Here is a 14,248-nt window from a genome sequence, read left to right as displayed (position 1 = left end):
ATCAACTTTTTCATATTTTTTTCAAAACTACACAGTACAGACCTGGTGAGGGAAAGAGACTTGAAAGTATCAGTACATTCATGGGCAACAGTTTAAATACAGATACCATTATATATGCAACAAACACTTCTCAGTGTACAACAACAGCAAAAAGGCACTCTTCCATTTTCCAGGAGTATCCCCATCTTATTAAGGAAAAAGGACGAGGAAAAGAAGCATGTAACAGTGCAAAGCAATATGTAATGACCAAATGAACAAAATTAAAACATTAGCAATGACTTTCCACCAAACTGAGAGCATACACACGCCACGGGTGACATCAGAATCCAAGCGAGCGTCTTTATAAACACTAGTGGAAAAATACTAATTTTCTTGTGCAGGTGTACACAGAAAATTGTCTTTTATGCTCATGACTGTAGCCCCTGGTGAAGGGCCTTCCTGCTTTAGCATCTTGCCTCGGATTCTTTAGGCTTCTTAAACCTCAGCTCAAAAGTGACAATCCCATTCTTTCTGCTACATACCTAGCTGGGCAGCAGAGACTCATAAGCCTCAGAAATGTTTTCCGTGTTTTTGACTTAAGACCTGTGACAACAGTTAGACAGGCTTCTGGAAGCCCAGGAGAGCTGATTCGGATGAGTTTATATGCGATGCAAGAGCACCGGCTACGTTCGGCTTTCATGGACACTGCCTGTCCCATAAAGCAAGCACCGTGTCCATATGGCTCTCTTAGCAAGTTCTACCAAACATTTAGGAATCAGATAATACCAATTTTAAATAATAAATCTTCTGGAGAATTAAAAAAAGGGGGGGGTGGAGGGAGCACTTATCCCACTTCATTTTATAAGCCAGTATAAAGTAGAACAGTAATATCCAAACCAGATAAGGACGTGGGAAGAAAGAAAATCCTAATCATTCTCACTTATAAATCAACATGCTAAAGTATTAAATATTAGCACACTGAATACACAGACACACAGTATGAATAAGATGGCATGTGATATTGGCTTAAGGTAATAAAATCTGTTGGTTTAATTCACATTTCCAAAATAAAGGCAAAAAGCATAGAACAAGGAACAAGACTATTACCATCTGTTTGGGGTAGATTACATCCCCCCAAATGTGTTAAAGTCCTAACTCCCATTACTTGCAAACAGGACCTTATGTGGAAACAGGGTCCTTGCAGATGATCAAGTTAAGATGAGGTCATTAGGGTGAGCCCTAATACAATGTGACAGGCGTCATTATAAACAGGAAATCTGGACGCAAAACGGACACACATAGCGGAAAGACACGTGAAAACACAGGGAGAAGGTGGCCACGTATAAGCCCAGGGACGCCTGGAGCTACCAGAAACAGGCGAAAGGGCCTGCAGCATAGTGTGTCTCAGAGCCCTCAGACACCCGGACCTCAGACTTCTGCCTTCCAGAACTGTGAGGCAATAAATGTATGTTGTTTACTTTTTTTTAAATTTTTTTAATGTTTACTTATTTTTGAGAGAGAGAGAGAGAGAGAGAGACAAAGTGCGAGCAGGGGAGGGACAGAGAGGGAGACACAGAATCCGACGCAGGCTCCAGGCTGTGAGCTGTCGGCACGGAGCCCGATGTGGGGCTCGAACCCACAAACTGTGAGATCATGACCTGATGCGAAGTCGGACACTCAACCAACTGAGCCACTCAGGTGCCCCTAATGTATGTTGTTTAAGCCACCCAGTCTATGGTCCTTGGTTACGACAGGCCCAGCAAACTAATGCACCATCTCTACTCAACACTGTGCATGGAGTCTTTGCCAGTTAAAAAGGAACAATTATAAAAAACTGAAAACAAAGACACAACACTATAAATATTTATAGATGCTATCATTGTTTACATGGAAACTCACAAATCTATTAGCATTACTAAAATTTTAGAAATGTTCTTTATATATATTATATGTAATATATAATGGAATATTATTAGTCAGCTGTAAGAAATGCTATCTTGCCATTTGTGACAACATGGACGGACCTAGAGGGTATTATGCTTAATGAAATAAGTCAGACAGAGAAAGACGAATACCATGTGATTTCACTTACATGTGGAACCAGAGAACAAAAGCAACCCTCCCCCAAACACAAAACACAGAGACAGAACCGTGAAACAAACTGGTGGTTGCTAGAGGGAAGGGGATTGGGGGGGATGGGCGAAAAAGGTGATGAGGATTAAGAGGTACAAACTTCCATTTACAAAATACATTAGTCAAGGGATGAAAAAGTACAGCACAGGGAATATAGCCAATAATATTGTAATAACGTTGCATGGTGACAGATGGTGACCACACTTGTCATGGTGAGCACTGAGCAATGTACCGAATTACAGAATTGTGAAATCATTATGTCGCACACCTAAACCTAATATAATATTGTGTGTCAATATACTTCAATTAAAAAAAAACAAACAAAATGGTGCCATCACTTTGAAATCAGGTGAGTTTTTTATAAAGTTAAACATGCATTTATCCTGTTACTCCACAATATTACTCTGAAGGTTTCCAGTTCTCTTGAGTATCTATCAGTATCTGCAAAAAGACTTTTATGAGAATGTGCAGAGTAGCTTTATTCATAATAGCACCAAACAGGAAACAACCCAGTTTCACCCATTTGTACCCATTTCTATGTGGGGTGTTCACACAACTTGGAAGTAAAAAGGAATAAACAACTGCTAGGTAACAACACAAATGAAACAAAAAAGTATACACATACTGTATGTTTTCATTTATATGAAGTTCAGAAGTAGGCAAAACTCATCTCTAGCAACAGAAATCAGAACAGTGTTTACCTTGGAGAGAAAGGGGTGACCAAATGGAAAGGGACACAAGGAAACTTTCCGGGGTGACAGAAATACTCAAGATGTTGTCTGGGGCATCGGTTACACAGGTATATACATTTGTTAAAATTCACTGAGCTGTACATTTAGGGTCTGTGTATGCAATTCCAGTAAAAATTCTCACAGGTGTGTGTGTGTGTGTGTGTGTGTGTGTGTAACTCAAAAAGCAGATTATAAAATTCATATGGCAGAGGAAGGGCAAAAAAAAGCAAGACACTTCTGGAAAAGACAAGTAAGGAGACCTGACTCAACAGACAAAATGTAATGTAAAGCTATGGCTATTAAGATAACAGGGTACTGGTATGAGGCAAGCCTAAGAGAACAAGTCTGGGTGCCAGAAACTGACGTGCGCATACGGAACCATGAACTATGACGAGAGGCACTGTATATCATGGGGTGTATATAGAGTCTATACGTGTTCAGTGATCAGTGCAGGATAGCTGGATATCCACAAAGAAGGGAAAAAAAAACCAACTAGATTCCTATCGTATACCATGTATTGAAATTATTCCAGATGGATTAAGATACTTAGGTATAGATCTTTAAAACTTTGAGAGGTAAATATGGAAAACAATATGTTTCTGATCTTGGGGTAGGGAAGAATTTCTAAAATAAGATCTAAAAAGGGGCGGCTGGGCTGCTCAGTCAGTTAAGCGACTGACTTCCACTCAGGTCATGATCTCACAGTTCATTGATTTCAAGCCCGCGTCAGGCTCTGTGCTGACAGCTCAGAGCCTGGAGCCTGCTTCAGATTCTGGGTCTCCCTCTCTCTCTGCCCCTCCCCTGCTTATACTCTGTCTCTCTCTCTCTCTCAAAAAAAATAAATAAATAAATATTTTTTTAAAAAGGTCTAAAAAAAAGCAGAAACCCCAGGAAAAAAGTTTGTTCACATTAAAATGTAAAACCTGTGTTCTTCAAAAGACACCCCAAAGTGAGGAATTAAGATGGGAAAAGACCCTGATGTCACATATCTGACAATAAAAGATCCCTGGATGATACAGGGAACTCCTACAGAAAGAAAGTACCAGCAATCTCATAGACGAGTCGGCAAGACACGTGAACAAGCGTTTCACAGAAGAGGAAACATGGTCAACAGACATGAAAGAATGCTCAACCGGATTCATCATCTGGAGTTGCAAGTTATAACTACCATGAGACTTCATTTTATACCCATGAAACTGACAGAACATTTGATATCCGATGACAGCAGCTGCTTGCAAGAACACGGAGCAATCACTCTCTACGTGGCTGGTGGAAGCTTCTAAACTGGCAAGACCATTCTGGCATTATGCAGAAGCCCTTGACATTGGGAGTAAGCCAGGGACTCTACTTTTAGGCATATGCCCTACAGAATTTATGTTTACCACACCATAAGCAAGAACGTTGGCTGCAATCTTCTTTGAGAGGGAAGCTGGGAACTACTCACATTCCCTGGACAGGGTGGAATACTCAACAGCTGGACAGCCAGAGGTGCAGCTATCCACAGACATCGATCTCAAGCTCAAGGGCAAGTCGCCGAACACTCTACACTGAATGATAGACAAGGCTCTGTATGACTCAAAAACCTGACCATCCATCTAATAAAATGTTTAGGGTCTCAGCCCTACATAGTCAGACCATAAAGCAACGTAAGGGAATGATAAACACAAGTCTAGGGAGGCTGCATGGAAAATAAGGATAGGCTGGGTTTCAAAGGTATTAACGATGTTCTGTTTCTTACGCTGAGGTTGCTTTTATTATTACTCCCTATATCCTAATCCAGACTGTAACTATTTCTTTAAGGTCATTAAATAGTAATTAAATTACATGTGTATACACACACACACACACACACACACTAAAATTCTGATTGCCTCAAACCAGCTTACTGTGGAAATAGATATGGAACATCAGCTTAATAAATTCGGTAAGATTCACAGTATGCATGTTCCTTGTTTAAAATGGCACCAATGAAAACATTTATCACAGATGTAAGTGGTTTACTTACAGTTTCTCAGTTCATCTAAACCCAGTGCTTACTTTACTGTACCCATATTTACAAAGTTCAATCGAGGGCAACCTATCAGGTATTTTCCACAAATCCCCCTGGATTCTTAGAAGGCAGAGGAAAATACTAACATGTGATGGAATGCCCAAGAAGGTAAATGCCCTGGACAGGGTTGGTATTTGTACCTTCTGGGGTCCCAGCTTCCAAGAGGCCAGCCTCTTACCTTCTGGACCTCTCCCTAGCCTCAGTTTTCATACAAGTACAGTTGACGCTTGAATAACCCAGGTGCTACCCTCCCCCCCACGCCAGCACAACCCAAAATCCATGTGGAACTTTTGACTCCCCACAAAACTGAATTACTAGCAGCCTACTGGTGACCGGAAGGAAGGCTTACAGATAACATACTCAGCAGATGAACACATATTTTGTATGGTATATGTGTTATATACTGGACTCTTACAATCAAGTAGGCTAGAGAAAAGAAAATGTTACTAAGAAAATCATAAGGAAGACGAAATAACATTTACACTAGGGCACTGTATTTGTGGGAAACCATCTGAGCGTAAGTGGAACTGTGTAGTTCAAACCTGTGCTTTTCAAGGGTCACCTGTAACTCCACTCTTATTTTTCAACTGGTTGAAGACTGGTATTACTAACTGCCTCATTCCCCTTTTCTTTTTCTCTGCACTAAGTCTCACCAAGGCCAGGCCTCATTTTAAAAAGTCAAACAGAAAGAATAAGCATGGAACAAAGGCCAGGTTTGAAGCAGATCATCTAGATGTAGAGAATGGCTTGTAGGTCCCACATTACAAGATTAAATAAAAAAACAAAAACAAAAACAAAACACACATAGAGACCCCTGACCTGAGCCAGAAAGAAATACATTCTGCCACAAGAAGGCCATGACAAAGGGACACTTGCTAAGATGAGATCTTTTCCAGTAATTATTATTCTTGAGCCAAAAGAATGACGCTCTGTTATCTCCGGTCACAGAATGTGCACAGGAGTGCAGCCTCAAGGTGGAGACGGTGTCCTGTGTGTCTACAAAAAAAAAAAATCTCACATTGGAGGGTGACGTCCACACTTGAAAACGAAGCAAACTCTTGAGTGCGGCTAAATGTGCCCCAAGGAGCCATCACTTTAGAGGGTAAAAACTCAAAAACTCACCAACGTGTATGACAGCCTTTAACAGGAGATGCTTTCCTATGAACAAGCTAAGGGTTAATTCTTCATCTACATTTTAAAAAGGACACTCTACCTAAACTCAGATTTGCTATTTTTCTCAATTCATATTAATTTCTTTTGAGTGTCTGATGGTCCATCGTGAGCGAACAGAGATCCAGCGGTCATCCTTATGTTTGGGCCGAAGTCAGGGCAGGTCTGACGTCATACATGAGGAAGGGCAGGGACGTGGATCTCATGCCTAAAACATCACTATACTGTCCTTAAAACACTTCACAGAGTATACCACTGCCTAAAACATGAACTCCAAACTCAGCATAAGATAAGCAGCCCTTAAAAATCCAACTCCAGCCAACCTTTCTGCTCTTATTTATAAAGTTATAGCTATTAACCTCTTCATATTATCCACATTAGTCTCGTTTTATTATTATGTAGCTACATTCGGTTCTGAATTCTTGAGTCTGCTAGCTGCTGCGAGTGTCCAAGGTGCTCTACAAACCAACCAGTTGTGAAGAGGGATCCTGAGCCCAAACTACTCTCTGGGTACCTTTCCAAGGGACTGAAACCATTAGTCAGAAAATAGTTATCATTAACTACAGTGGTTTGTTTGAATTTAACAACATAATAATCCGTAAGGTAGAAAACACTGCCTCATTCCCATTGGCCAAATCTAGTCATTTGCACACATGCAAAGAAGTAATACAGGGGTCAAGTTGGTGTCGGACCTGTGCATGGGGGGACTGCAGACTTACCCGCAGCCCTTCACTGGCTGACCACAGGAATTCAGGCATCAGGTCGAAGTGCGCCTGCTTTCCTGAATATCCCTGTGATTTGCAGTATTTCTATAAAAAACAAGAACTTATAAAAAGTTTGTATTTTGCCATTTTAATAAAGGTCTTTCCTTTTACGGGGGGGGGGGGGAATGTTTCTTAAGAAGTTTCTCACTCATCCTAGGTAAACATACTTATTAAAACTGAAGCCATAGGCTATAGCCAATACCTATTACAGGAGAAAAATCTGCGAAAAATTAAAAAAAATCAGCTCTAAAAACCAAACCTACAAGGGAGTTAAGCAAAGCCATCATCCATTCTCACACTCTTGGAGAGGGGGTGGGAGGGAACACAGAGCCTTCCAGGCTTCATCAGCTGTTTTCAGCTCCATGTCAACGGGTCATGACGTTGGTCCCCTGTGATCAGGAGAGACAGCGGAAGTGCAGAGGGCAGAGCTGACAGCACAGCATCGTGGAGGGGAGGAAGGGTCCAGAAGGGAGTGCTCTGCAACACAGCAAAACACTCTGCCTGATTCCTGTGATGTTTCAGGCTGGTCCTGAGGGATATTTCAGGTGGGAAAAGTTAGAAGCCAGTGCAGAGGCCCATTTTCTTGGTCCCAGCCATGGAGGCTGACCTGATGCCTGGACTGGGCCAGCCAGAAACATTAAGAGATGGACTCGGGTGGGTGGAGGGCACGTGCCGGTGCCAGCCCCACTTGGGTCAGCTTGCTACCTAAAGCAGAAAGTGTGGGCAGTGGCTTGGGACCTGCTGTTCAGTGTCCAGCCTCTGTCTCTGTACCTGGTGGCACTGAGCACCAACCCTGACCCGCCCATCCTCCTCCCTCCCACCCCACACTCATCGTGGCCATCAGGCAGAGCAGGTAGGTGGGACTGGACACTCACTTCTCCTCTGGCCTGGAAACGTCTATTTCCTATGTTATGTTCCTGAACGAATGAACAGCCAAGTCACAGACTGAAAAAGTCTCTCTTGGGTGGGAAAAGGCAAATCTTGCTAGCCAAAGTTCTTCCACTGCAAGCTACCTTCAGATGCTTTCTTAGTGCTGAACTGGCAAAATAAAATGTTAATTGAAGTCCCCCACTAAAAATAAAGTGCTAAACACCCCCAATTCCTATGGGCGCTGACAATCGCCTTTAGTCTGCAGACGTAAGATGTTCAATTAAAACACACCGGTGTCTCCAAACTTTAGTTCACACCTGAAAGATGAATGTTGGTAGCCCTGTGGGCCAATCAGCATTCTTCTTGGGATATAAATTGACTCTAACTACAATTGAGATCAAGAAAAATATATGACTTATCTTACTGACCACTCTAGAGTCAGATGAGCTTTGATAGGGCTCAAAAGCTCCTTGACAATGACTTTATTTACTTATTTTTTACTTTTTTAATATAAGTTATTGTCAAGTTAGCTAACAGACAGCGTATACAGTGGGCTCTTGGCTTCAGGAATAGATTCCCATAATTCATTGCTTACGTACAACAATTTTTTAATGAAAAGAAATCTTGACATTTTTGTTTTTTAAACTGCAAATTGGCTCCTCTGACAATCTCCCCCAAATCCTCAAGGAATATAACAGGGTAATCAGGGGACTGTACATGTAGAAGCAAGAGAGGCACGATGGGGACAAAGAAGACATTTCTGTCCTGGCTCACGAGGGACACGGGCAAGGGGAATCGTGTACTGGAGCCTGGGCAGAGTGCGAGGGATCCAGTAAAGTTTCAGCATAGTTTCTCCTGCTGTTTCGGGGGTGGGAGGTGGAAACATGGAGTGCATCCCAACATTAAGTCAAAATGTAATTGAGGCACGTCACCACTGTGGTATTCTACACAAACATCTATCACTGCAACCTAAGTGTGAGACAACACCAACAAGCCCACAGAGGGACACTCTACAAAATCCCTGACACTTTGAGAGTGTTAAGGTCATAAAAAATGAAGACTGAGACCAAGGAGACATGACAACTAAATGCAATGTGGGGAAATGGGATCAGAAGCAGGACCATGGAACAGAAAACAGATGTCAGGGGAAAAACTGAACATAAGTAGAGCATGTAGTTTGGTTAATAGCACTGATGTTAACATACCAGTTTTGATCACTGTACCATGGTCATACAAGGTGTTAACAAAAGTGGACGTTGGGGAAGGGTGCATGTGAGATCTGTACTATTTTCTCACTCTTCAGTAAGCCCAGAGTCACCTTCAAAACAGGAAGTTGAAAAGACAAATGTAATCCCAGTTTATTGGTTTATTATCTTGCCTTAATCTAACAGAGAATGAGAGACCTCCAATAATGTCCTTTTTCTAGCAGGAAAGGAGACGCTCAGAATGCTCTTGAGTGTCTGTAACCAAACAGGACCAAAAGGAGCACACAATGGGCAGCACTCCAGCAGAATACCCCGCGTGCCTCAGGTTACTGGGGTGATTTTACCAGCTGTTTTATGCAGTTACTTTTGGAAACGATTTTTCTCAAGTTTGGTGTCCTAGCTTAAAATGACAGGTATGGAATAATACCTACAAATTAAGTTTTGTTTTGGTTTGGTTTTGTCTTGAGAATACATTTCAAAAAGGAGAGTTTTGGACTTTTGCTCATTTGAAGTACTTCTTCCCATAGACAAGTTCAGAACTGGGGTAAATGTGAGCTGATTCCCACTGGGTCCAAAATCTGATATCCTATGAGCTTCAGGAGAAGCAGGCAGGCGAAGGACTCTGATAGAGAACAGTAGGGCTTTGGGTCAGCAGAGCTGGAAAAGAGCAGAAATGTAACCTTCCAATGCCCTCTGTAAGAACTGAGACTCCAGGGCTAACCCAGCGAACAGTGGTAAGGCAAGCCTGATCCAAGGCAGGCATTCTCAGTGTTAATCTGGGGATCCTGAGCTCTCATGGCTTGGGTACCTGTTGACGATCTTAAAACTTCTGGGCCCAATGCGTCCTTGTAAAAATAGGAATTTGGACTGGACTACATACTTACGCTGTACTATTCTCAAGCTCCTCTGGAGGAAGGGTATTAATAACAGTACTATAGGCGAGTACTGTAGGGGAGAGAAGACTTCCAGAATGCGCACTGGGTGCCAGACTCTGTATCAAGTGCTATCTCCATACTCACAAGGAGCCTACAGGCAAGTACTATCGTTATTCCATTCTGCAGGAGAGCAAACAGGCTTAGAAAGGTTAAACGACCATGGAGAGCTGATTCCAACCCAGGCAGCTTGACTCAAGAGCCCACACCCAGAAGCACCGCGCACACAGCCTGCCCAGGGGTAATGACTGCTCCATGTCTGGACTGAGGACAGGCACCTGCTCTACAGCACCCTAAACAACTTTTGTCACAAATAACTGACTCCTACCAAATGGGGTTCAGTCTCAGCACTGCCTTGCTACATTTCAGACACAGATATGATATCTTTACACTTTTCTCCACTAACCTAGTAATCTTAGGAAAACAGGGTATGTATTCGTGTGACGTAAATTGTTCTTCTGCAACGGCACCCCATGCTGGCCCCTGAATTCTTCACCAAGTTCTCATGGCCATCTGCTGAATGACTCAAACGTGAAATCTGCCAGGAATCAACAGCAAATTTACTGACTTGTGCCACAATGTTTCCTGCTATCAGTCAGGACACTACCTGACAACCATTTCATGTTATCTTTGCACTCGTGTGACAGAGATAGCGTAAGACTAGCTATAGCACAGTAAACCTGCTCCAGTGACCCAAAAGTGTACCTGACAAAAGGAGAAACAAACAAAAAAACAAAAAACACAGCTAAGGTCTAACATCTAACTTGTCACCTTGATATTATCCTGGCACATACCTATATGTAACTATTCATAGTTGGTATCCTTTTCCTTGGCAATACTAATCAAAATTATTTAGATGCATGTAAACATAACATACAAAAGTATATACATACATAACTACTTATATATACCACATACACCCACACGCCCTAGATGCACATATATGGTATAAAGACGTCATACGCATATATATACTACAAACATATAGGTATCTATGTATGCAGTTACACACACACACCATTGTGCATACACGTGGTGTGTGTATATATATGTATATATGTATACATCCTACCATCAACAGTTATAACTGAAGGGATTTGGGAGGGGAAGGTGAGGGGAAGAGGACCAGAGTGGGAGTATGGGTCTCAAGGGCATCTCCTTTAGAGCACTTCCTCAATACCTTTAAACAGCCATAAAGAATTACCAAGCGCCTGCTGGAAGCTAGGCAGTTGGTCTCTTTCACATACCTTATTTTCCTGAGTCTTCAATTTACTCAACAGTGGTGGACTATCGAGACTAGATCTTGCTCTCAATTCTGCAAGATTTCACAAAATGCTCAATGAGTGTGCCTGTTCTTTTGCACGAAGCACCCAAGCTCGTCTGGGGCAGCCCCAAATTAACTTGTTACTTCTACATTCATTTAGTAGCCACGCATTTTTTAATAAAGAAAAACGGGTCAGGTTTGCCACAGAGGAGATGAGTTGTAAAGTCCCGGCCAAATTATTCCAGCAGTATCCAAACACCTGGCCACCACCAATGATTACTTTAATGTATTTCTAATGAGGACTGGATTCAGACCAAGTTGAAGATGCTTAAGCCAATAAGGAAAATTCGCTCAAGTTTTCTTAAAGGATCACAAATGTTTAATATCAGCGTGAAGAAGCCACAGTAACTCCTTTTTTTTTTTCTTTCTCCCTGACTACAAATGCTAGCCGCAAATCAGGCCTAGAAAATGTAGCATTTTTAGAATAGTGAGCTCTGTGCTTTTAAAACTTGTCAACTAGAGGAAGATGCCCTGTTACAAGCTGCTGTGGCTAGAGGGTCAGGTGAGGCTGAAGCAGCCCAGGAGCTCGTGGTGGTTGGACAAGATCCCCGCCGACTGTCAGACCACAGGGCTGCCGTTCATGGTCATGAGTAGAGGAGGAAAGGCAGAGGACTCGAAGGCGAGGCGCACACCTCTCATCCGATCTCTTTGTAAAATGTATCCTGTGATGTGTACAGCAAAACTGGGAATTCAGAACCCACAAGGAGCCTAACCCAGAGTACAATACTCATTGGGTTGACAATTTCTCAGAGCATAAAACCACTGCTTTCCAGAGCTGACAGACCTACAGCTCCAGATCCTTATTTATATTTCTTAATAATTTATCGAGCACCTACTAAGTGCCAGGCCCTGTGCCAAACGCACATTTTCTTGTCAGAACGCATGCAAGCTTTCCAATATTACCACTATTTTGATTGACGAAATCGAGACACAGAACAACCAGTAAATTGTCCAAGGTTCACAGTTAGGAAGCGGCAGGCGCAGGGCAGCGGCAGCTCCCAGCGGCAGCTCCATACTCATTACCATCATGGAGCAGCTCTGTCCCCATTTCAGAGAGGAACTAGAGCCGGGGAAGGGTAGTTGTAGACAAGTTCCAGGGGATTCTGGTCAGTACTCTTCCTGGTGCCACACATCAAAGAGGCCACTTCAATGACTGCTGAATCTGCCCAGCTAGCAGAAATGGAAGGAAAAAAGCAAAGGAAGCAGCCAGCCAGAAGTTCCTTCCTATCTGACGCCAGCTCTGGGAGCTTCCAGCTGAGCAGCAGAGAGAAGCAAGTCCACCAGGAGGGAGCAGAGGGCACTGGCAGGCCCCTCCACGACCTCCATTCTGGTTCTGACTCGGGGTTGGCCAGCTCACACTGCCCTAGGACCCTCCTCACCCACTTCTGTCAGTGTCTTAACGTGTCACTAGAATCACAATGGCAGCTGCCTGCCCTCACTCTGGATGGACAGGTGCCTACCCACAAGCACTTCATCCAGGATTAAATCCTGATGGGACACGTTTTGACCCCAGCGCCTAACACAGTCCATTAGCAATAAAAAGCACTGTAGGAACCCCCATTTCCAGCAGCCAGATAGAATCCCCAGGGCGACTAGCCTGGGGGGCTTTCTCAGGGTCACCCAACAGGCCCTGGACAGAAGGAATGACAGGTGCACACAACTGAAGACCACAGCTTCTGTCTTGAAAGTCGTCCCCATATAACGCACAGGAGGCTGGCGGAGAACCCAACTTCAACCTGCACCTCCAGACAGCAATGGAAAGGAAAACTCCCACAGGGATGGCAGCTTCCAGCACCTGTGGTCTCTTCCCTCCTCCCCGACACACCCCTGCCCAGTCTCCCACTGCGGGGCAAAAATTCAGGCCCGAACGTGACCCGGAATTTGAACTCTCAAATCCCAAGAGCTCCAGAAAACATCTATTAAAGCGACAAAACCATTCCTTACACCGGGTGGCGGGGCTTGGGGCGCAGGGGTGGAGTCCTGGGCTCCTCCCCTCGGAAAACCGAAAGCCTACCCCAAACCCGGGACTGGGTCTTTTTCGATCTGTCCCTACCCCAAATACACGCACACCCCACACCATCCACACCCGTTGACCCCACGCTTGGGCACACCTGCCCCAGCCCACACGCACGTGCACACCTGCTCACCCCAATAAGCCCCCGGCCCCCCAAGTCTGCACACCTGCTCCCCGCACACGCGTGCACACACACACTCACACACACACACACAAACACCCCTCTGCCGGCTCGCGCCCCCCCGCCAGGCACCACCTCGCTGCCCCCCCCCCCCCCCCCCCCGCAAGGCCCCTGCCCTCCAGCCCACCCCGCTCCGCGCGCGCCCCGCCGCACCCCGCGCCCGGCCCTGCCGTCTCCCTCCGCACTCACCGGCGCAGCGCCCGTCGGCCTCCGCCGTCCCGCGCAGACCCTGGGGCCTGGGGCCCCGTGCCGCCCGCCGCCCGCTCCCGGCCCGCCGCTCCTGGGCTGGCCCGGCCCCGCCGCCGCCGCCGCTTCCCGTCACGTGGGGCGGCCGCCCGGCGCCGGCAGAGGGCGGGAGCGCGGCCGTCCCCGCGCCGTCCAGCCCGGTCTGCGGCCCCCGCCGCCCATCCGCCCCCGGGCCTGGAGCGACCCGGCTCGGCGCGCGACGCCCACGTGGGACTGCCCCCCTGGGCCTCAGTTTCTTCCAACCTGCCGGGATCACAACGGCTTCTGCCTCGGGGCGGTGCGCAGGGTCAGAGGAGTTAATTCGTGTAAAGCGCTTAGAACACTGCCTGGCACAGAGCGGGTGCTCCACAAATGCTGGCCCGGGACTGTTGTTAATGTATTTTCTCCTCCCCCACCGGCACGCAGAGCTTCAGGAAAACCCAGGCCTTGCCTGATTTGCTCACCGCTCAATGTCGGACACCGACACGGCGCTGGGCGCTGGGCGGACTGTAGGCTCTCGGGATATCCTGCTGAATGAATGAATGAAGCAATCAATCAAGGAGTCCTAGGAAAGGCCTGACCACGCTATCATCTGATAAAGTTGGGCTTGAGTTGACTGGCTGGTGGTGTTCCCTGTGGGGCTGAAGTGTCCCCGTTGGGCCTGCGCTGC

The 14,248-nt window shown here is 45.4% G+C and overlaps 1 protein-coding gene across 2 annotated transcripts in view; it reads right to left on the bottom strand.

The window, feature by feature from the left end:
* TGFBRAP1 (transforming growth factor beta receptor associated protein 1) overlaps nt 1-13,943 on the bottom strand; it is a 63,071-nt gene extending 49,128 nt beyond the window's left edge. Inside the window, exon 1 of one of the 2 annotated variants that reach the window (XM_019428493.2) lies at nt 13,843-13,943. The gene's annotated coding sequence lies outside the window, so the exon portion shown is untranslated. Of the gene's footprint in view, nt 1-13,542; nt 13,676-13,842 lie in introns of those variants that run through there. The other variant, XM_019428492.2, reaches the window with a different exon arrangement.
* Between the last annotated feature and the right edge of the window lie 305 nt (nt 13,944-14,248).

The sequence above is a fragment of the Panthera pardus genome, unplaced genomic scaffold (assembly GCF_024362965.1).
Source record: "Panthera pardus isolate Hobbes unplaced genomic scaffold, ASM2436296v1 HiC_scaffold_25, whole genome shotgun sequence".
Taxonomy (NCBI): Eukaryota; Metazoa; Chordata; class Mammalia; order Carnivora; family Felidae; genus Panthera; species Panthera pardus.
This window is presented reverse-complemented; position numbering and strand designations above follow the sequence as displayed.